The sequence below is a fragment of the Stegodyphus dumicola genome, chromosome 11 (genome assembly GCF_044657685.1).
Source record: "Stegodyphus dumicola isolate Sdum_Otavi_A_Nest chromosome 11, ASM4465768v1".
Taxonomy (NCBI): Eukaryota; Metazoa; Arthropoda; class Arachnida; order Araneae; family Eresidae; genus Stegodyphus; species Stegodyphus dumicola.
This window is the reverse complement of record NC_140778.1, coordinates 66,162,333-66,187,587: the sequence shown is the minus strand read 5'-3', so window position 1 is coordinate 66,187,587 and position 25,255 is coordinate 66,162,333. Positions and strand designations below refer to the sequence as shown.

The 25,255-nt window shown below is 34.9% G+C and overlaps 1 protein-coding gene across 1 annotated transcript in view; it reads right to left on the bottom strand.

Moving 5' to 3' along the window:
- The window catches only part of LOC118189239 (uncharacterized), a 110,860-nt gene that overhangs the window by 69,965 nt on the left and 15,640 nt on the right, over positions 1-25,255 (bottom strand). The gene's annotated exons all lie outside the window — the stretch shown is intronic.

The window sequence follows — 25,255 nt, the reverse complement described above, 5'->3', positions numbered from 1 at the left end:
TCTTCCAGGTGTATGTAATGAGTGTGTTTTGTAAAGCTGAACAGATGTAAAGATGGGGGGAAATTAATAATAAAATATAAATATTGGGGGTCCAGTCACATAACAGTATATGTCTAGTTTAGAAGCTAGCTTTTGCTATAACAGGGAAACTAAAATTTTTAAATTAGACTTTTATTTTTTAACATGGGAAACAATATGTTATCCAACCTTGAGACACAGTAACAGAAGACACATAAGATCAAGATACATATAATATCATGCAAAATTATACATTAACTTAAGTAGCATCATCTATTGCGGTTTCCAACATATTCATATACTCAGAAAACACCATCAGATAAAATCATAAATCTAAAACAAGGCGAGAACACATCAGCAAAAATAAATAAGCAAATAAATTACAGAGTTTTTTTAAATTTTAATATTAATTAATTAACAAAAAATAAGCATTTTATTTATTTATTAAGTTAATAGTCATAATTTATTATATGTGTACTATTTTATCAATTTGAGGCACACTATATTAATATATGCTTTTTATTTAAATAGATAGGAAATATAGATTATAGGAGCAAAAACTACAAATCTATACATTCATTGAGGCCCAAGATCGTGTTTTTTGCCTCTGGAGAAATTCCTCAAAGGGGCCCCAATGGGTAGCGCTAACAGACTACGCTACTGATAAGGATAGCGTCCCTACGAGATGGTAACCAAAAAACAAAAACAAAAAAGAGAACCACATGATTTAAAGCAATTACTAAGTATTTAATGATGCCAGAACATAATAAAAGGAGCATAATAATAATGATCATAATAAATAAATTAATTTAAAGGTACTTTAGTGACAGATATTTGATTTAGCTTAGAGAAAAGAAGTTCTACTTATCTGAATGTTCCGTCTTGGTGTTGTAAAAGATAAGACCTTTAGGTACACGAAAACTTTCGGTTTTGAGAACGAGACAATGTAGAGGATATTCGCGAAAATTTTTCTTAAATGAACGTTTTCTGAAAAAAAAAAAAAACCCCTTTGAAAATTTAGGATCTCTTCTAAGATCCTGCCTCCATTGTATGTGATTACAGCGCCTCCTATCTGGAGCAAAACGCATGTATTCGTTACGGAGTAACGGGTACTACTCTTAACTGTTCTTACCCCCAGACCTAATCTGGCTTCGTTTCTCGCGAGTACATCCCTGTGTTGCTCTTTAATATTTATACCTGCCCTTGCCAGGACCTTTTCTGCCAGACTTCATCATTTTTCAATATATTTTTACTTTCGATAATTTTAAATTAAATACCTAACTTGCTAAAATTATTTATCTCAGATTAATACTTTAAAAGAACAATACTGCTGTTTACTACAACACAAAGCTACTACTCCAGACTGCATATTCAATTAAATTCGCGAAACACGTATTACTTCGCCTGCACGCAAAATTCTCCCCTCGGTTCTTCTCCGCTCTAAGCTTCCTCCAGTTACTCTGCCAGTTAACTTTGATTCGAACTCTCCGCGACCGCGCTTTTCGCCTCTTTCTCCTTTTTCGGTCAGTGACCCCGTTTGTCCCCGCTCCGACCATTAAAATGCTCTTAGCCAAACGCTTGGATTCAATACCTTATCCCGAGGACCGGGTCTTCTTCAACTGCGCCTCACGCCATCAGCTTTTTTGTCTCCATGGCAACCATCCACGCTCTTCGCGTCCCAGTTGCCTTCTCTTTTGTAACTGAATGCAAGAAGTTGACTCACGACGGGGGGCTAAACGCCTTCAATTGTGATAAACTCTTGTACTCTCCTCCTGTGTCCTAACAAGACAGCACTTAGAAGAGAAGGGCTAGCTCATAGAGCTTTTCCCCCTGAAGCAGAAAGTGAGAAGTGATGACGTACCCATGATGACGCTGAGCGCGCCAATATAATTCACAGCTTGGAAATTAGCGTTTTTGAACCAGCGTTTAAAATGAGCTGTGTGTGAAAGATAGCTATAATTTGGAAAAGGCAATGTTACTGTTTTATGAATTTTAGACTGAACCATTAAAAATTTAATAATGCTTACTCAATTTTAAAATAATAGATAAAATGTGCTACTCTTTTAACATAAAGTTCCGTGGTTTTTTTTATTTTTATTTGCAGGTTTTTTTTATTTTTATTTGCAGGTTTTTTTTATTTAATGCACGTTTTTTTCTAATCATTTCTTTCAAAAGTGTGAGTAAAGGAAGCAGGTCTTTTTATGCGAATTACTTTGATGTTTTATACTATTATATTTTATCTAGAATGCTAATCTAGCACAAAATCTAATCAATAATTAGTTACAAAGGATACAATAAGAATAACTTTAACAAGTACTTTACAAAATTAGTTTGTTAAATACTTGTTATTCTTGTTGATACTAATTTGGTACTATTCATAATACCGAAGAGGCCCACCAGCGGCCGAGCGGTAAAGTCGCTGAACACTGGTAGTTCGGTCCGAGGTTCGAATCCCGCGAACGGGCTGGCTGCATGGGTGTTTTCGTGGTTTTTCCCCATGTGTAACGTGTATACGAGCCAGTTTTCCTTAGAAAGTCCTCTACGAAGGCATCCCTCCCCTTAGGCAGATAGCCCTAGTGTGCTTTGCCATAATTAAATACACACATACACATAACACCGAAGGTATTATCGATTAACTCATAGAAGTCAGATGCTTTCTGATTTCCTGTGGGGTAGAGTATACCTTTTGCGGTACTTTTTGAAAATAATGTTTTCTCTGGAGCGACTTTTTGTCTCTCGTTTCCCTTGACCATTAAATAATTTGGTTTTAGTTTGTGAAACAATTTGATTTCTTCTCAATCTCTATTTAAAACCTCTTTAATAATATCAAAATTTCAAACAGTTACATCTTCTAAAACAAATCCTCTATCTAAAACGCGGTTTCTCAGTAATTTGAGGCAGAGCGCGAAATGAGACTCTGATTCAAACAAACTGCACATTTTGAAAAGAACCAACTTAGTCCAGTTTAGAGTCATAGCAGAGTTTTCAATCTATATGCATTTCGTCGAAACTGAGAACGCATATTTTTTCTACAGAATACAAATATTCGCCTCTTTCCTTCTTTAGAGTAAGAACATTACTTTGAATTCTTGGACTACACTAAAATTTAGAAACCACTAAAAAATAAAATAAACACCATTTCTTTAATTTGATAATACTAGGTAAAGATATTCCAATTTTTTTTCTTTCCAAAAATCATAGCTTTAAGATGCCAGAGCTCTTATGACGATGCTACGTGAAATATTTTCACTAGTCCACCTGATTTTTTTCTTCTTTTTCAGTAATGCATTAATCTGCGTCTTTATAAAAATAGGCTTTAGACATTTTTCCAAATTCTCCGATTTGTGCTCCCCCCCCCCCAAATTTCGCTATTTGAGATTTTAATTTCTGATACCAATTTCTGTCTAGATGTCGTCGCTGAACAAACATTCTAAAATTGTTCTTTTCTCTATTTTTCAATACTTTAATATAATTTAATACAATTTTCTAAGGATATTATTTTGTTCTTCAAATTATCAATGCATTCTTGTTTATCCTTAAACATTCAAGATGATCTACATTTTCATTTGTGAGTTTTATTTCAAAATCATTAAAATTTGATTTATTATTGTCATCATCAATTTCGATTTATTATTGCCATCATAATTTACTTTCGGCACAGCATTCCATTTCAACAGTTTCTTTTTGTGGCTATCCAAACAATCGATTTTTCATATCATCTTCATAAACACTGCATAGAAAATGTTCGCTGCAGATTTTTCCGCTCTTCACATTAATAGAATCTTCTCTTTGACATTTGTGTATCCATTCTTTCCTCAAAAGCAAACTCTCATTTGGATCCTTTGGTCCCATGAAACAAAATATCTCATCCTTTCATACTTCAGTAAGTGCTACGGCACGTTACTGCAGCGCAAAAAGCCATATTACGTAAACGATATTTTACAATATAGAATTTAAAATAAAAACTGACTAAAATTACATGTATATAAATTATTTTAAATATATACATTATTAGAAAACAGATATATATATATTATTAAAATTAATTTGGGATATGTAACCTCTAGAAAATCGTCTCGCAGCTCAATGAAACTACTGTTTTAAACGCGGGAAATCAGGACAGGTGGCATCACAGTGACGTCAGATTATTGCCTGTTACGTCCCCCCACTAGGCTCGCGTCGGCGAGGAGTCGAACAAAGAAATGAGCTAGCCCTTCTATTTATCCCTGTAACAAGAGGACTCTCAGCGATTCCTGACTTTAGCTTATCTGCTCTTTCATCAACCAAGGCTGCCAGACTGAACGAAATTCCGGTTCCCAGTTTTCAGTGGCTTTCGCGAAATTCATCACTAGGTGGCGCTCGCATTCTGCTACAATTTTGCTATAAACACACTATTTGTAACGTAGCTCGTTATTAACAAAAAGTGTATTTTCTGTCTAGCTGCTTTATATTTAAGGGCTATACTTAACAAGCTTGGTGTTTTTGCATAACTTTATATGCATATAGGTTTAAAATTGTGTATATACCTCATTGAACTCAGTTCTGAAATTCCTCATTCTGCTTATGTAATTCTGAAATCTTTGTGCATGTAATGCTGTTATTTTCAAAATTTTGTTTGTAACTTTCTTCTGGTTAATCTGGAATGGGAATGGTACACATGGATTTATGTCAGGTAGTTACCTGTAATGTATCAAGATGGCACTCATGTATATGTGTGCTTAATAGTGATAATATTGTTTTGTGAAATTCAGTAATTTTATTTCATGTATATATTATTCTTGATAATGAACTATATCAGTATATCACGCTGCCAGCCATAAAATTTTGTACACATGTCATTCTGATAAATGTTGTATGTGTGTAAAAATGTCTACCTGCTGTATATTTAGGTGATGCATTTAATAAGCTTGTTTTTTTGCCTAACTTTAAATGCATATATATCTAAAATTGTGTATATACCTCATTCTACTTGGCATTGTGGGCATGTGTGATGGATATATTATTTATATTCAGCCATTGCAAGTTTTCAAATTTTATCCTTGATATACAGAACTGAACGTTTTCTCAATCATATATTGTAATTATGAGAGTTATTATTTTTTTGTGTGCTGTTAAAATATATTTTATGATATCTGTGTCTCTTTTATTTATAACAAACAGATTGATTTGATCAATAGCTTTATCAAAAATTTCATTATTTTCATTTGAAAAATTGAAGTTTCTCTAAAACACTGAAAATGTAAATTGCTGCAATGCACTTAATTCAATTACTTAATGTTAACATCAATGAAATTTAGAACACAAATGAAAGTGAAGAGAAACACACCTGTGTAATATTAAAATTAGTCAAAAAAGCAACTTTGGGTTTGAGTTTCATTCAAAATCTATGCCACAGTAAGACTTTTTTTTTTTGAGGGGGCCTAATACTTTTAGAATGTCTGCAATGCAAATACTGCACAGAGATCAAAATCTGCATTGTTTAAGATTTCCTAAAAACAGTTATTTAATAATTAAAAAAAAAATTCTTCAGTATGTAAAATTTAATCTCTTTAAGTAATATTTTTACTTTAATCTCTTTAATATTTTAATTTATTAATCTCTTTAATATTTTTACACCAAAATATGTTAATTACATCTTTCATAGGGGATACTAAATTATTTTTTGGCCCAGTACAGCCGATAGAAATCTTTTGAAAATTTTTCACTGAAATAGTACATGATCTGAACTTCTTACTATATAAATAATTAAAAAATAAGTTGTATACTCTGAATTACCTTTAAATTAGAATAAATAGTTGTAATGCGTACAATTCAGAATAGCGCATGTCTAGATGAAAGCAGGAATTAAAATCGAGATCAAATAGCTGGTGTTTATGTGTGAAAAAAAAAAAAAAGGTGAGATAGCTTAAAATTCCATGTTTTCCTTCTAATTAAAATATTTTTACTAATAAGAAATCAACATTATCTCACTACTATAGATTAATATTTTTTAAACTTTGCATATAACAAGACAGAAATCGTTTTTGGTACTTTTCCGAATTTTGTAAACATCGCAAAGTGTAGCAGAATTGTAGCGCCATCTTGCGGTCAGTAAGAATATCACGCAGACAACCGAAAACACAAAAGAATATTTTCACACTGGCAGGCCTTGAGTATAAGTTGGCCTTGCATCAACTTTAGCGACTGCTTCTCTCTTATTTAATTCATTTCTCTGAACGATGATGTGGAAGTAATTGCAATTAGTTGCAAAAGTACTCCGCAATCCAAACGCCTTGGTCCTTGGTCCGAATCGGTACTCACAAATAAAGCTGTATGTAGGTAAAGCGTGGTCGACACTTCAATGGGAAAACTTGCGCTTCGAAGCGACCGCAGCGCTCCTAGCGGTGGTGATGTGGAAAGACAATCAGTAAAACTACGCATGCTCCTTTTCTTTTCAGTCATTGGTTGTTTTCTGTTCGAGATATTCTACAGGTTTGTTTGATTCTACTGAAATCTTGCTAGCTGCTAATTTGCATTAGTTGTATTAATTATAACTTATTAATTTCGAACTTTTTAATTACAAAAATCAATTTTATACTGCCGATTTAAGGATTCCAAGAGTAAGATTTCGTCAAAATGTGATGGAATACATTTCTACACATTTCCTCGAGACGAATAAAGGTTAGTACTCAATTATTTTTCACTTTTGCTATTTGTAAGGGGATTCGAAATGTGATTATTTTATATTTAAACGTGAGAATAATTTTGTCGTGCTTGATATGGTTCATAAAATGTGTGTCCATAAAAATCTATTGGTTAATGCTGGAAAAACAATTATGTGATTTACAGTAAGCATTTTATCAGCAACATTTAGGGCATTTTAGTAATGTTTATTTTATTTAAAATTTATGTCGTAAAATTTTTAATAAAATTTATAATAATAAATAATTTTTAATAAAACATTTTATGTATTGGGTTAAAAAATGGTCTGATTTAATTCATAGACTTTTTTTGATCAACTCTGAAGTGTAGTTGCGAGTAAAGTTTGTGGATATATAGAAAGAAATTTAGATCTTATCAGTAAAAAAGTCTTTTAAAAGCATAGAGGAATCAATGCCATACTTAATGATGAGGAAAATTTATAATTGGTGTTCAACATAAAATTATAAAACTTAATGTTAAATCTATGTACAGGTTCTGTTCCCAGTACAAGTGTCCCACTCATCGAGGTGACCAACTTAAGAGGTTTCTATTAAAAATTCAAGTACTTGCTAGAGAGAAAAGAAATGCATTTGTACTGTAATTTTAAGATAAATTTATTGATTTCGTATGTGTATGTGTGCAACGTTGTAATGTAAACTCTTGGGTCTCATGTAAAACTAGCTTACAGTAGACTTGAAGCGACTATTCATTTTGTCTGATATGAATGTAAGGTCAGATGGCTGCAAAAGTTTAAATAGCATTTTTATTTTAACTACTCAGAACATAAAAGCACTTTCTTCTTGCTCAGAAAATATGCCAACACTTGTTTTGAAGAACTAAACAATGCTAAAATAAACTCAAATATTCAATTTGAAAATACTGGCTCATGATTTCTACATTAACTTAGACCAACGACAACCAGAATGGCAAGCCCGGGTTTTAGAATGCAATACTATCAAAGTGACGAGCACATAACAGAGTCTGCTTTAAAAGTACATCCTCCCTCACACGTACGTTTAGCCTCAAACCCTATCTACTTAAATACTGTAACTTATTTGCATTCTGGTGACGAACGGAAAAAGTAGATTTGACAGTAAAAATTCAAATGATAAAAATAAATGGTTAATTAACATAAGAATCTTACGTTATAGATAATTCAAATGCAATCAAAAGGTTTGAAATAAACTACAATTCTATGATTTTGAAAATTTAGTAATGTTTTATCAATAATTTTCAATTATTGTATGTTGATATATAATCCATGTATTATACTTTTTTTTCATTCTTTTCTTTCAGATGCCAAGCATGGGTTGAGGCTTCCCAAAATAAGCTCATTGGCGTTCCTGCTTCTGAGTTGTATAAAAAAGCATATCTCTGCATGTTTCATTGTCAAGACTGTTTTAGAAACGTTACTGCGAAACATCATCTAGTTCACAATGCTGTGCCATGTTGTCCGAAATCGCACGTAACAAAGAATGCAGTTTCAGATCAGCAGGTCTTTAATTTAAGTGACAGTCCATTCTCAATTGCTATGGATTATCATTTAATATCCCCAGTTCCTGTTCAAGGACCAAATAACCGACAAACACCAGTAGCCTGAAGCACACCAAAGTCAGCGAGAAAATATACGCCCAGAAAATCAGTATTGGCAAATACTGTTAAAAAATATCGGCACTTGGCAAGGCAACTAAAATTAAAAGTGGCATCTTCAGAGAGAAAATCTAAAGCTCATTCGTTTGAAAAAACACTACAAGGGGTTAGCAAAAAATGTTCATTCATTCAGCGGCAGGTAATATTGAACACTCAAAAAACAAAAGGCAGGCGTTTTCCACAGTCTGACAAAATTAATGCCTATCGCATCTACAGTAAAAGTAGAGCAGCATATCGTGTTTTAAAAAGAATTTTTTCAGCTGCCACATGAACGAACTCTTCAGCGTTTTGTGTCATCAAAGCTCTCGTACACAGGGATTAGTGCAGATGTCATATTTGCATTGAAACAAGTTCTACAAAATAAGGAGAAACATGGAAAAATGTTTGCCTTAATCTTTGACGAAATATCATTGAAACCTTCTCTGGTGTATGACCAACAAAAGGATCATGTGGTTGGATTTGAGGACTTTGTTGGTTTACGAACTGATTCATTTGCCAATCGTGCACTGGTACTAATGCTGAGAAGTTTGAGTAGGAAGAATCAGTACCACTTGGTTTTTACTTCTCAAGCCATGCCATGAATTGAGCTACTTAAATACTGTAACTTATTTGCATTCTGTTGAGGAACAGAAAAAGTAGAATTGACAGTAAAAATTCAAGGCATAAAAATAAATGGTTAATTAACATAAGAACCTGGTGGTTAATTAACATAAGTTAAGGCAGTGCGCAATGCCTTGTTTGTGCAATTATCTGATATTTTTAAGTGAAAATAGATTGATTTGTACACAGATATTGTGTAATTCTTTGACTTCTTATTTTGGTTTTGTGTAGCGGCCATCTTGAAATTGTGCCTTCTTGGTGTCAAAAACAAATCGCCAAAAAAACAAGGGGCACCCCATTGTAAACGTCTACCGTGATGAGTTTGATTAAAAACCAAACAGCATATGTGAACTTTTTGGACAATAATTGTGAAAGATGTGTTGATTTTTTCCTTTACCTATTTATTCAGGGCTACCATGTGATGATATATGAGAAGCCTTTCTACAAGTGTTTCACCCATTCATAGAACTTTTTCTTTGGTAACTTATGAAATATTTATTCTTTTCTTTTTTAACTTATGAACTATTTATAATACTTTTATAAGTTTTTAAAATAAAAAATTAACTTAGGTGAGAAGGTGTCAAGATGAACCTTTATCTAATATTATTGTTTTATGTAATTTGGAATCTTCAAATTCTAATAAAAAATAACATTTCTTTTGGTATTACACATATGTTTATACTGAAAGTTTCTCATCAAAAGTTTGTTGATTCCTTAAAAATAACTGCTTCGCCATTTCCATTTTGTAAACAATAATTTCTATTTCAGAATAAGGCTTTTTAAAACTGTAAAGCTGTGTCGTTCATGAGACCATAATTTTTAAACAATTTAAATGCTGGAAAAAAAATCCAACTTTTAAAAGTTTATGCATTGCATTAAAAAGGAGCAAATTTCATTTCTAATTTTGTTTATTATAAATGCCTTTCTGTGTTCGTGACTGCAAATATTTCATATACACTAAAAGTCACTCATAGTATTATATACTCTTTTCATGTAATTAAAAAAGGAATTATTTGGGTTTGACTAATTTTGTGATACAATTGATTGCTGAAGAGAATTGTAGTTCAGTATACAAGACTCGGTTTTCAAGATATTAAAGCACAATTGACTTACTTTACATGAAGTTTGTGATTTATTTTGAGAATTTTTGGATGAATACTGAAAACATAATTATTTTAATTTTCTATTTGATATCTCTGCTAATTTGCATATGTTATCATAGTATGACATCAGTATATTTAAGGTAATAAGCTTATCATATCAGTATATTTTGTTTTAGTTATTCATATTAATATTAGTAATAATAAAATTATTAGTATTTTTTCAGTCTGTTTATCTTGAAGTTATAATTATTTTCTGTATTAAAAAAGTATCTTCCTAAAAGGTGATGATTGGTTAAATTATGCTAAACACTTTAGAAGTACATCGGACTTTAAGATTTTTTAATGAAACATGCTTTATGCAAAATATACATACACTGGTGTGCAAAAATTAAGGACGAGACAGTTTTTTCAATATAACTTTGTACAAAAGCTTTCCAAATCAACACATTTAATACCGTAAGATCCCCAATACGTAAGGACATGAGTAATGTAAGCAACACTTGTAAGGATTATGTTAATTTTATTAACAGTTAAATTTTAAGTTAAAGTTCCTTTCCTGTCAAATTCTTAACTTCAACTTACTACTTCCGGCCAGAACGTACTTTTGGAATGTGCTGAATATTTAATGAGAAGGAGCGGTATTTAAACCACAAAGTTACTTACCGAGATAGAGAGAGAAACAGAGTTTCTGAATTTTTGGCCTTTTTGGCCGCTCTCTCTCTCTCAAAGCTGTTATAGGCTCGGCCGTACTCAGGCCCTTGCTAAGCTTCGTAGTAAAATAGGTTAAGAGGCCAACTCTCATTGTACCTTGATAGCTTTGGCTATACTTAGTTAGTTAATCTTAGTTTTAGTTTAATTCTTAGTTTTTTAAGTTCAAGTCCAAAGAGCGGACTTTATTTGTTCACTCCCAGGCGGAGTTTTGTGAAATCTTATAGAAATAATAAAGGGTTGTTTACCCTTCTCTCTTGTTGTTTCCTGTCTTCGAACTCTAACGATTATTCGCTTATCAGTTCCTAGGTTCCTCATTTCCAACATTAACTTAGATTTCAAGGGAGGGACCTTAGAATTGGCGCCCGAAAAGAATTCTAAACGGACCATGTCGTTAGAGTCCAGGAAGTTTACGTTGACCCCTCCGACCTTTCAGGTCTCTACAACATCCACGAATCCAGTAGAAGGGTTTGGATTCCTCGTGGAAACGCTGCATGCAGCCATGAAACCCACAGCCACTTTCGATGGCAAGGGCTCAGTCCTGACATTTTTGGAACAACTAGACCTACATTTCACCTTACACCCCGTGAATCAGCTACAAAAAGTGATCATCGCTACGACAGCCTTAAAAGGTCAAGCCCTTAGCTGGCAGAAGAGTATAGGAAAGTTCTTGTTGAGGGACCCAGGAACTGAATCATATAACTAGGAAAATTTCAAATCTGCATTAATAAAAGCATTTCCAGTGGTTAAAGATCGTCCGAAGCTTGAATTAGAATTGTATAGTAAATACCAAGGCGGTTTCGGGGATTTGACAGAGTTCATTTTAAGAAAAGTACATATTTTTAATTTATTATACGGGAAAAAGCCCGATAAAGAAATTATCAAACTAATTCTACCGCGTCTTCTACCATCAGCGCAAGCAGCAGCAAGAATCCGCAAACGTTGGAATTTCTGTTCCAGCTTGCAATGAAATTTCAAATTCTGTTCCAGCTTGCAATGAAATTTCAAAGTAGAAGAAACGCAGAGAAAGCGCGTGCAAGTCCGTTTGGCCAGTACTCAAGATTTACTCCCCAAAAGAAACCACAAGTTCAGTACAAGGCATATCGGCAGACGGGAAAAAGTGAAAAGTTTAATAGCAAGAGCGCAGATAAATCTAAGGACGGTGGATATAAAAATCAGCGAAAAGAGGCGGCAGGTAACCAGACTTTAAACGCAAACCGGTGATCGAGAAGGGGCAACGGTCACCGAGTAGGACAGAAGACCCCTCAGAAATTTGTCTAAATACAGTCATAGTACAAAATCTTGCTATGCCAGAGATACAGATTTTGGTAAATAATGTACCAACAACTGCACTCCTGGACACAGGGGCACAATGTTCATTCCTATCGGAAACTTCTTTCAAAAAACATTTCCGTCGTTACAGACTGTTTAAAGCCACGGGACAGAAAGTAATTGCCGTCCAGGGCAAACAGTGCGTATGTTTGGGGAAAACCGCACTGCATGTTCAGATTAAAAATGAGGTCCTAAAAATTAATTTTTTAGTCGTGAAAAATTTACTCACATCAGTGATATTGGGGATCGATTTTTTGCGCGCATCCGGCGCAAATCTTAATTTTCAGAATTCTACGTTTCAGGTGCACATGGACCCGGTACAAGAAGGTGAAGTTTCCATGCCGGAATTGAATCTGGAACATTTAAAGTTAGAAGAGAAAAAGAAGATTGAAGAATTGTTAAGAAAATTTAATTCTTTGTTTAACGAAAAACCTGGGTTTTGTCAGGTAGTTAGTTATTTCATAGACATTGGGAATTCCCCTCCAGTCCGGTCAAAACCTTACGGTTACGATAAAATAAAAGAAGAAATTTTGGAAACCCATATAAAAATTATGTTAAAGAATAAAATAATTGTACCAAGCACGAGCCCTTACGCAAGTCCGGTGGTCCTTTGTAGAAAAAAGAACGGGCTATCGCCTGAACACCCGGACGCGTATAGGTTTGCAGTTGATTATCGTAAGTTAAACAGTATAACAAAATATCCCACATATCCCCTACCAATAATTAATGAAATCATCAGAAACATTCGCTCGACTAAATTTATGACAACCCTAGACCTCACGTCGGGTTACTTTCAAATAGCCGTGAAGCCGGAGGGTGTCCAGAAGACCGCGTTTATAACAAAGTCAGGCGTCTATGCCATTTTAAGAATGCCCTTTGGTTTGAGCGGAGCGCCAGCTACGTTCCAAAAAGCTATGGACATAGTTTTAAAGCCAGTTTTAGGTAAAAGCACAATAATTTATCTTGACGATATCATAGTTACCATCCAATAATTAGAAGAACATTTGAAACATTTGGAAGAAGTTTTTGCCTTACTTAACGAGGCCGGTTTCAAAATAAATGCAAGAAAATGCAAGTTTGCGGCAAAGGAATTACGATACCTCGGGTACAAAATCTCGAATAAGGGAATAGAGACTGATGATTCAAAAATTAAGTCAATTAAAAGTTATCCTCCCCAAAATACGGCTAAGAAATTGTCTTCATTTTTGGGCTTATGTTCCTATTATAGAATGTTTATAAAAGACTTCGCGAAAATAGTTGAGCCTCTTCTAGTGCTAAAAAGAAAGAAAAGTAGATTTTCTTGGACAGCCGAAGCGAACACCGCATTTGAACAATTAATGAATGCCCTAATCAATGCCCCAGTCCTTAAATTCCCAGAAGGCGAGCAAGGTCTAGAAATTTCAGCGGATGCATCCGATTATGCAGTTGGAGCGGTGCTCTCCCAAAATGGGCAACTTATAGCTTTCTTTTCGAAAACCTTGAATGCTACGCAAAGGAACTATTCCGCTACTGAGCGAGAAACGCTCGCTGTGTTATTAGCAGTTCAGAAGTTTCGGGTCTACTTCGGAAGTTCACCGATAACGGTCTACTCAGATCATGCGGCAGTGGGTCGCTTGTATTCAGGGAAAAATTTATCGCCTCGCTTGATACGTTGGACTTTAAAATTACAGGAGTTCAACCTAATTATAAAACATACTCCGGGAAAGGAAAACTTGGTCGCCGATGCCCTTTCGCGAATAAAAATTGATGAAGAGGGAAACACTATCAAGTGTGCCATGCTCACCTCAAGAGTTATTGAGTCCCGTGAAACAATAATTGAAGAATTAAAGAAGGACCCAGAGTTTAAAGACATTTACGCATACTTGGAAGAAGCTGAAAAATTTGAACATAGAGATTTAACAGCTATCCGCAATAGGGCACAGCATTATGAAATAATCGACAAATTGTTATTTTACACAAAAGTAACTAATGAAAATCAGGAATACCGACCAGTAGTCCCAGCGAGTCTACGTTTAAGTATCTTAGAGGAGTTACACGATCTACCTTCTGCAGCACATTTCGGAATACGAAAAACACTAAAGAGATAACGCGAAGCGGTTTATTTTCCACAATTACAGAAAGTTGTTACAGCGTATGTTAAGTCGTGCCATATGTGCCAATTAATAAACGATGTTAATTACAGCCCGGCCGGGTATTTAAAAAACATAAAGACAACTTTTCCAAACGAAATAGTTGGAATAAATTTGCTAGGACCCTACCCTAGGACAAAAATAAATAAAAACAGATATCTTTTAACAATCGTTGACCATTTTTCAAAATGGGTAGAAATAGTCCCTCTTAAACGAGCTTCAGCTAAAATAGTCGCAGATTCTTTCTTAAATAAATATATATTAAAATACGGGGCCCCACTAAAAGTAATATCAGATAATGGAAAACAGTTTGCTAGTAGTATATTTAAAAATTTGTGCACAGGACTTGGCATACGCCATCTAAAAATGGTACCATATAGACCGCAGTCGAATATAGCGGAACGCGTAAATAAGAATATTGTAAAAATTATCAGAGGATATGTGAAAAACTTTCATGACCTCTGGGACAGCTGTGTCAATGAGTTAGGTTTTGCCTTGAGAACTGCAAAGCACGATACTACGCAGAAAACCTCCGCGGAGTTATTTTTAGGAAGAAAAATCATAACGCCGTTGGATAAGCTATTCTTTGTACAACAGCGACAAGAATAATTTAAGTTAAAAGACGTTCAAAAAATTATTGACGAAGCTATTAAAAGTTCTGATATAGCAAGACAAAAACAAAAGATTTATTATGATAGAAATAGAAGGGAATTGGAATATACAATGGGACAAAAAGTGCTGAAGCTGAAATATTCGTTATCGTCGGCACCAGAAAACAGAGTGGCGAAGTTTGAGCCCAGGTTTGAAGGGCCGTACGTGGTGGAAAGAATAAGAGAAGCCACGTTTTATTTAAAGGCCGAAAATGGCCAACAACTGGTGGCAAATATCGATCAGTTAAAACCTTATTACAGCCGCACTGACTTTAAAATATTGCAGGATTTATTACAGGATTCTGGAAGTAAGGAGAGAAGCCCGCCAACTCAGGAGTACAGCTCGAGTCCCCCAACACAAAAAAGAAAGCAGAGCCAACAAACTTCGACCAGGAAAACCCATACCACTAAGGCTACAAGCGCACAAAAAAAGAGGAAATTAGCACCGGCAGATCAACGAGTCAGAACCCAGGATGCTCCAAAAACTCAAGTGCCATCGACCACACGAGGGAGGCCTGCTGACAAGGTTCCAGGAAAGTAGAAAATTCAACGACGAATTAAAAGTAGACGTAAACCACAGTTTCCCGCATCAAAAGCTACTAGGCAGACCCAAGGAGGACCAACGTGGAGACCGAAAAGCCAGAAAAGACCTGTAGACACAACCGTGCCGGAGCAACAAGTTAGAAGTGCCAAGAGAAGATTCAAAGACCCTGAAGGACGGAGTCAAAAAAGGAAATTGGCATTCCAGAATCCACAACCTGCCCGGAAGACTCCGATTCCTACATAAAGGACAGAAAAGGAAAGCACTGGAACTGAATGGAGCGGAACATCGAACATCGAGAAGAAGAGTGGAGGTTATTAGGTTTTCTACATTTGATCAATTCTGTAAAGACAGGATGCAGGAGTACAGAAAAAAATAAGTGAAAATTTCTTTGAAGTTCAAATTATATCATATTGTTATAAGTTGCTAAAGCTGTTTAGAAAATTTGAATCGCAGATAGCAATATTTTGTAAATGTTCGTAAGCATAGATTTTTATGTTAGTAATTTGGCGAGAAGTTACTAGCGTTAAATACTTTTTGTTAAGAACTCGCAAGTTGCGAGAAATAAGTTCTGAATAAGTTTAGTCGGAAGACTATTGGAATACTATAATATGTTAATGTAAAGTTAAAATTTCGTGTAAATTTTGGTAAAGTGTAATTAAGCAACTATGACTGTTGATGTAAAATGAATTCAAAAGTAATGTGTAAATATTTAAATGTTCATGTTCATGTAGAAATGTTTGATCTTTGTGTGGAAATATCGTAAAGATTAAAAGGACATAGAAAATAAATTTTTATTTCTGTGTATGGGAGTACGGAAGAATGCAATATTGATATATATGTGTTTAATGTTAGGCTCTCCAGTTAACATGTTTAAAAGTAAAATATAAGCTTTTGCTTACTACAATAGGAAACAGTTTTAGTGTAGGGAGTCTTGGCAGGTCTAGTGTGTCAAATTTTAACAAAGTTAGGTGTTGTGTAGCGGTAGTTTGTTCGCGGTAACACAACATAGAAGACCCTAAGTACATTTCAGTACATTTGCTGGAGAGCATGGGCGAAATAAATCTGTAGATGAATGAAAGTGCATAAGGGCAAAATAATGACCTAAAAGCGTAAAGCTAGGATTTAAATTCAAGTTTTGTAAAAATGCATTACTAATGACATTTCCTTCCATATCTGGAAGGATCAAGACCTGAAATAAGTCTAGCTGAATAAAGAGTATGTAGGATTTATGTCAAGATATAATGTCCAGAAAGAATTCATTGTAAATTTTTATTTTTCCTAGCTTTAGTCTAGCTTTTAGAATTGTTGTAAAGTTGGCCCTAAAAACGAAACTTTAAAGTCATTTAGTTAATGTAAAAGTTGGAAGAGTGTAGTTAATATAATTTTTCAGACTTTAAAGTCTTAAACAAGGTCGTTTTGAGACCTTATTTTTCGAGTATTTAAAGTCTGGTCGGAAGCTATGTAAGGATTATGTTACTTTTATTAACAGTTAAATTTTAAGTTAAAATTCCTTTCCTGTCAAATTCTTAACTTCAACTTACTACTTCCGGCCAGAACGTAGTTTTGTAATTTGCTGAATATTTAATGAGAAGGAGCGGTATTTAAACCACGAAGTTACTTACCGAGATAGAGAGAGAAACAGAGTTTCTGAATTTTTGGCCGCTCTCTCTCTCAAAGCTGTTATACGCTCGGCCGTACTCAGGCCCTTGCTAAGCTTCGTAGTAAAATAGGTTAAGGGGCCAACTCTCATTGTACCTTGATAGCTTTGGCTATACTTAGTTAGTTAATCTTAGTTTTAGTTTAATTCTTAGTTTTTTAAGTTCAAGTCCAAAGTGCGGACTTTATTTGTTCACTCCCAGGCGGAGTTTTGTGAAATCTTATAGAAATAATAAAGGGTTATTTACCCTTCTCTCTTGTTGTTTGCTGTCTTCGAACTCTAGCGATTATTCGCTTATCAGTTCCTAGGTTCCTCACTTCCAACATTAACTTAGATTTCAAGTGAGGGACCTTACACACTTACTAAAAGAGAAATCAGAAGGATAAAAAGAAGCTTTATTGTAAAAGTATCATGGAGCGCAATGCGACTGAAGGCCGAAACATCCCTGTGATGGGTGTCCAGCAAGAAACATCCGATCTTTAATAGGGGATATAATCTCCCCTGACTGCTAGGCAGGTTTCACAGCGTCTGCCCATGCTGAAAATGAGGGTGTCAATGAGTTGTTGAGGCATTGCTGCCCATTCGTCTTGCAGCACCAATCGAAGCTCCGGAATCGTTACTGGTGGTAAGGTACGAGCTGCCAAGCGTCTGCCTAGAAAATCCCATACATGCTCGATGGGATTGAGATCCGGAGATCGTGCCGGCCAATCCATACGTTCAATATCCTCACTCTCTAAGTCCCCCCGGGGGTCGACGTAGAGAACTCTGCGAAGCTACTGGCTAGGATCTGTACCTAGGCAGTCTCGGCCACGGAGGTATAAAATTTATGAACTTGGTGGTTCTGAAGGCTCTGGGAAAGGTCACTTATTGGCCGGCCCTGGAGTCTGGCACGTCCTAGCGCGGCGTGGTACTAGTAACCCGGGGTCTCCCCCGGGGTCGCTGGGTAATGTCCCGCTGCGACGGGCTCGCCCAAGCGACTGGTAGGAGCATTTGACGACCGGTGCTGCCTGGGGCTTGTTCCAGGTGGTGCGCTGCTCTCCTGAGTGTAATAGTGGAGGTTGAACCACCACGATGTGCCCTAAGGGGAAGTGGACCCAGAATGAGATTAATTTCTCGAAACGGGGAATGCCTAAAACTTCTTCTTCTTCTTCTTCTTCACTCTCTAAGTGCTGTTCGGCAGCTACTGTGCGATGACATGGTGCATTGTAGTGCATGAAAAGGAACTGCGGACCCATAGCGCCTCTAAAAAGACGCACATATGGAAGAAGAATCTCGTTACAATAACGGGTCCCGTTGACTGAACCTGCGTCGCGAAGACGTGAAGGTTTGTACGACTACCAAGCATGATGCCTCCCCAAAAGAGAACACCGCCACCTCCATACCTGTCCCTTTCAATGGTGTTCGAGGGATGATTGCGGCTTCCCCGCTCTCTCCAGATGAGTATGCGATGAGAATCGCTACTCAGACTGAATCTGCTCTCATCTGTAAAGAGTACTTGTCCCCATTCATTGTCTCTCCAATTCCGGTGTTCCCGGCACCACAGAGAAAGCCTTCACCGATGGGCAGGCGTTAGAGGTACATACCGTACAGTGCGTCGTGCAAACAGACCACCACCGTGCAGTCTTCTGGCCACGGTAAAACGCGACATCGGTCGTCCAGTTGCCTGTGTCGTGTGTCTAGCGATTTCTCCCGCTGTCTGCCGCCTGTTTCTTCTGGCCTGTAAGGCAATATACCGGTCATCTGCGGCTGTGGTTCCTCGTGGACGACCACTACTAAACCACCGGATAGCTGTTCCTGTAGTTTGAAATTGTCTCCAAAGTCGTGAAACGATGCTGTGAGCAATTCCGAACTCTGCAGCCACACTTGTCCCACTGCGGCCTTCCTCCAACTTCCCAATGATTCGACCTCGGGTAAAAGCATCTAGATGTCGTCTAACTGATTGATTATTCGCCATTTCTCGCTGAGGCAGCAACTCGGTGTGATTTTAACTGCTATGCGGCGTGCAATTTCTTTGCCAGAAATACTGATCTTACACCGACAACATGCTTTATACTACTTAGACACTCCCCCATTATGTCTACCTGCATATCTGCGCATGTGCTACCGTACATCACCTTACTTAATCTCCTGATTGGTCTTTCTGTCCGCTCTGCCTCTTCGTTCAGCTGATAAGCTAATTTTTCGACTTCGTCCTTAATTTTTGCACACCAGTGTATCTTCAGTAGAAATTCAACTATTCTATCATTATTTAAAGAAAATATATATATAGTAAGATTATTTTTTACTTCCGAACTGTTCTTTTATTGGAATTTTCGAACGAACCTACAAAGTTACAAGTTAAATTTTTTGGTGAAGGAAGAAAAAAAAAATATGTACAATTTTTTCAGGTATAAATCAATGTTATTAAATCTAGTAATTCTTCAGACATAATTAATGTTGTTAATCTGGAAATTCCATTAGTTTATCAATGAAACTGATAAAAAGTCGCCAGTTTTCAAAGTTAATTACAATTGCTTTAACCATCGTCCCTCATGGAGGTAAGAAAGGAAGGAGGGGCCAAACCTGCCCTAAGAGCACTGCTCTGAGCCTTTGGTCTCCTGATGAGGTGGTTCTTTGTTTACATTCAGAAGCTCTCTTGACAGCGCTTTGATAATATTTCGACACACGACAGTTCCATAATGGATAATAGCAACTTGTATAGCTTAGTGACATTTATGCAAAAATCATATCTTTTATTATTGATTTGTAATATAAACAGCGATTTTGATTATGGATTTGTTTTAAAAAATTCTAAGCTACTGAACTACAAAAATATAGATTTTAGCAAAAATGTTATGCTTAAAGAATGAAAAATACCTTACAGTACCTTTAAAATAGTATATGTCTTTCGATACCCTTGATAGAGTATTCGCTACTTTCATTTTATGTTCCAAACGCCAAAATGTTTTAAATAAAATTTTTTTTTTTTTTTGTCATCCACATATTATTGTAACACGTACATTTTACGAATTTTTAGAGGAGAGGCTTTATAAGTTGCTCATTTTAAACTCATCATTTTATTTGTATATAACTGAAAAATAATCACTTGGGGTTTACACATTTTACTTATTTGGGTTAATTAAAAAATAAAATTACCACCAAATGATACAATCCTCATCAAAATTAATAAATGTACACAACGGATATACCAATAAGTTAACTTTTCCTTTATTTGTAACCACACTTGAGTGTAAAATTATGTACAGTTTTACACAAATGCGTGGAACAGAAGATGGATACATTTGCGAATTCTACGGAAGTACCATGTGTGGTCAAGATGATGTGAACGTGCCACATCACCAAGACAGCTTATTAAGAATTTGAAAATGGGTTAATCAACAGAGGTGAAAATATTTGTGTATCCTTGCCAAAAGAGGTTGATTATGAATGGCCCTCTTATTGATTCCAAATTGTTAATTTTTTCCCAAGCAAGTCTTCTTTTCTCGGAAATTCGAAGTTCATGTACGTTCCTTTTTAATGTACGTAGGTCTCATTTCATAGACAAAGAATGGCTAACGGGAACATATTTACAATATTTACTCTCAGTATCGTATTTGATTCTCAATTCACTCTCTCCTGGATTAAAGATTTCTCTAAGAAATTGAGAACCAGTAATAGCAAAGGTATTGAGTGCTCTGCCAAAATATATTTTCTAGAAGATTTGAGTTTGATAATAAATGTATCCTAAAATGTATTTCAAGTCAAAAGTGTGAAACTTGATGGCTAACTGTAAATATAAAATTATGTATGTTAAAATATTTGTAATTAGGCACATAAGGTTAAGTTTTTATTAAATAGAGTAAGGCAGGCAAGGGTTATCTGCCTAAAGGGAGAGATGCCATCGTGAAGGAATTTCGAAGAAAAACTGATCTTTGAGTGGGTATTAAAAATAATGCATGTAATTTTCATTCAAATTATATTTATACACATTTCTTATGTAAAAATGTTGGGCATATGCTAAATTATTATAAATTACTTTACTCAAAAAAGATTGTGAATGAACAGAAATTAAGGATTTTGCACATTCCGAAAATGTGAAATATGTATGAGTATTTATGCTTGTGTTTGAAAAATGTATGTATCTGCCTTTAACAAAATACGTATATACTTATTAAATTATTTATAAATGTATTTGAAATAAAAAAAACTCTTGTGAAGAAATCTGATTATTAAATGTATCTAAATTTATAATAATTATAAATATTATCTAAACATATAATAACTTTAACATTAAATTGTAAACATAAATTGGAATTCTGCTGACAAATACATTATAAAACTATTTAAGCATGAATTGTTCGTATTGGAAAGCAATCTGTTAAAAGGTACTGCAAAGTAAATTCTATGAGATGCGTACTTAAGGAAGTAATAAAGAAGAGTTTTAGGATATGTATTGTTGACGTTAAAGGATAAAAAAATCTAATAAGTATAATTAAAATAATTATTCCCCTATACATTTTGTAATAACGCAGGTACAAGTTTTAAATAATATTTAAAAAAATCCTTTTTTATTCCCTTTTTAACGTAGTATTGCACTAAAAATAAAAGGAGAGCTAATTTGAAATGGAACAAATAGAGCATTAATTACAAATTGACTTGGATTTTTTTTCAATTAAAAGATTCATCAGAACCTAAAAAAATCATGTCATATTTGAGAAAGTATTTTAGGCAGAAGCTCTATAAGTAGAGAAGAAATAATGCATAATTTTAATGTTAATAACACAATAAACTTTGTTTGAAAATGTATTCTTTTCGTTCACTTAGGACTCTGAAATATTGTAGAAATAGAAAATATATAAATGTATAATTACGACGCAATTACAAAATATTTACATCCCTTCGTGTCCAAACCCATTGATCTTAAATCCCCCAGTGTTTTGGTCACCGTGAAGGGTTCGCAGTGCTTCAAAACCTGTTAAGGGCCGTTCTTACTGGGGTTTATCTGAGTTAAGGAACACAACTAACGTAGTTGACCCATCTCCAACACCAGTTTTCCTCCATAGAGCAGCAAGTTGAAAATTCTGAACTGCAGGCAAAGCAGTCGACACAGGGAACTGACTCCGTTAGCTCAGATAAATCCCAGTGGGAAGAGCGCTTTACTTCCTACCTCCATGACGTCTCTGCAGGGGAGAGGAGGAGGGGGAGAAATGTAGTTTACATCGCCACCACTGCAATGGATTGGCGCTGCAATTTGGCGTCAGGTTATAGTATGGGAGTGATGACGCTTTACTTACATACAGCTTTCCTCACAATTCCATTTCGTTTCTCCCATCTGTCGCACGATCAAGAACGAATGATGCGGTTTCTACTCGAATACCTATGATGCAGTTGCTATCTGAATAGGGGCCGTATTCTCCTGGCCGATGCTATTCGCAACTAGACCGTCAATCTCGGAACGCCTCCTATTGTTAGCTGGGCGAGTTCAATATACGCAAGTGAGAGGAATAGAAAGGAAAGGTTCCAGAATGGTTTCCAACGGAAATAATTAGATCCTGGAATGGCTTTCAATGGGTACTAGGCAAAAAAAGGATATATGCTCGCTGACTTATTCTCGAACACGTATTGTTACTTCCTCCCTAGGAAACGCAACTCACGACTAAATTTGGCGATTTATCAGGTCTTGGCGAAATTGTGTGATGGCAGAGATGGACGAACTATCGTGATGATATGTCGTATTTTCCAGCGTAATACTTGCTCGTTCGTAATGGTGGCTTATATGTAACTGTGTGTGTCAAACATAATTACTGAAGCAGCAAACTTTATATGTGATTAGTGGGGGTATTAAATACAGAAAAATGGCGGTTCCTTTTTCAACAGAGTGCACTTATGGTGTTTTTTTTTTTATGGCTTGATATGGTGTCGAGCTATTGGCAGTTACTAGCACTGCATATGGTTAGCGTGGTCGCATTATAGTAAAGATAAATATTAAGTATATACGTGGGGGAGAAACCTCCTTCAGCTGAGCATGAGCTCATATGATATGATAGCAATGTAGGTAGAAGTACTTTTTTTTCGGCTAATGGAATGCTGGAGTTGTACATACCATGTCTCAGCAGCTGTGTTATTTCATCTTTTCTGTACATTTGTGGCATTTAGTAAACCATGATATTTAATAATGATTATATTTGGTTGAAATTGAACAATAAAATAATAATTCTTTCTAATTTAATAATGACTATTCTTAGTTTAGCCTATATAGTTCAGTATTAATAACTCTGTAATTATATCATGCATTGTATGTATTTACCTATTAAATAATTCTGTTAAGATATGTATTGTTTCTTATAAAATATCAAGTGGATGTATAAAAGTTAATAATTTATTCATTTTAACAGTTTTTATTTAACTCATTTCATCTTCCTTTGCTTCCTTTGTCTAGTTTGTAACATACACAGACACTTACCACCCACATAGCACAAAAACATCCTTGATATATATCCCCAGGATGTTGCTCGCGGAATATGCGCACATCCTCAGGACATCCCGGAATAGCCCGCAAACCTCCTAAACACCTACTCCGGAGTGCTTAATGTCACATCCCAGTACATCCTAACTAAGTCCCATCGACAGCATACGGGATGTTATTAGGATATGAACTCCTACTTACTACATCCTCAAGACATCCCGGGATATCCCACTAACCTCCAAAACACATCCCATCATATCCTGAAAGCATCCTATTTATGTCCCATCTACAGCGTATGGGATGTTATTAGGATTTAAAGTCCTACTTACTACGTCCTCAGGACATCCCGTAATATCCCAGTTTCCTCCTAAACTCGTCCTCCTGAGTGCTTAATGTCACATCGCAATATATCCTTAGCACATCCTATCTAGGTCCCACCGACAGCGTATGGGATGTTATCAGGATTTGAAATTTTTACTAGTTACAATATCACTTTAACCTTTTAAATACACACTCTCAACTGCTTAATACCCAGTATACATACAAAGAAACTTCCAGTGAAAATATGAGAAGGTGTCGTAATGATCTAAAAACTACTTATTTTACACAGATAGTCTCAAATCCTTCTCCTATGGTTACTCTGGAAAAATCAGAAATGTTGAGAATATTTATACAACTTATTTTGTTTTTAAAAATGAATTTGTGAATATATTAAAACTGAACAAGGATTTTAAAATGAATTATTAATACAAAATATTATAACAGAAAATTTTGCTTTTATTTTTAAGATATTAAAAATCTTTCGATCATTTTTAAACATCCAATAGCCCCCAAATTTATTCATAATTAAACTATTTTACAAAATCAGTTTATAATTTCAGTTAATTTGTATTAAAAATTCAATAATAAAATTAACCATTTAATAATCTTTACATAAATGAATCATCTTTCTTTAAAACATGTAAAGAAATTTTAGTGTTTTGATGAGACTGTTGGGAAATTGTTAAAAGGAATAAATTGTATTTTTAAAACTAAATCAATTCTTAGCCGCAGAATAAATAAATATGTTTTCGTAACATGAAAATACTGCAGGCTGTTTTATATATTTAATATTTAGTTGTAAAAATTATGTTCTTGACATTATGTTAAGAATTCTTTACATCATTCAAAAGGTAACTCAATGAGCTCATCTAAAATTCTATCTTTCTACTCACACAATTAAAAAAAAAAAAAAATCTGAAAGCCTCAGATTTTAGCAGGCACTCAAAAAGGCTCAAAGTTTATAAGTGCATAGATTATCAATACAGATGGAGCAGTGAAAATACCAAAACATTTTATAAGATACTGGCACCAGAAAGTTAAATATCTTCTATATATTTGAAAAGTGATGAACTATATCATGTAATTATATAAAAATATTAAATGTTTTCAATTAGATATATCATGAATTAAATGCATTTTAAATCAATCAGACTAAAAAGTAAAAAAATACATTGTTTAAGAACTGTGTGTATTGCTTTTAAATAGCTTGGCTTGTTAATCGATAAGAGATTAGATTTTAATATGTTAAATTTTGCCAAAATGACAAGACTTGAATGAAAAGAGAAACAAGTTTACGATTGACGATATGAAGTCACATTTCGAAACTAATAGTTCTTTTGGATTAAAAAAAAAGTTCTGAAAATAATTTGCACTTGTGCTTTGATATTAGTTTATGCAAATTTCAGTAAAATAGAAT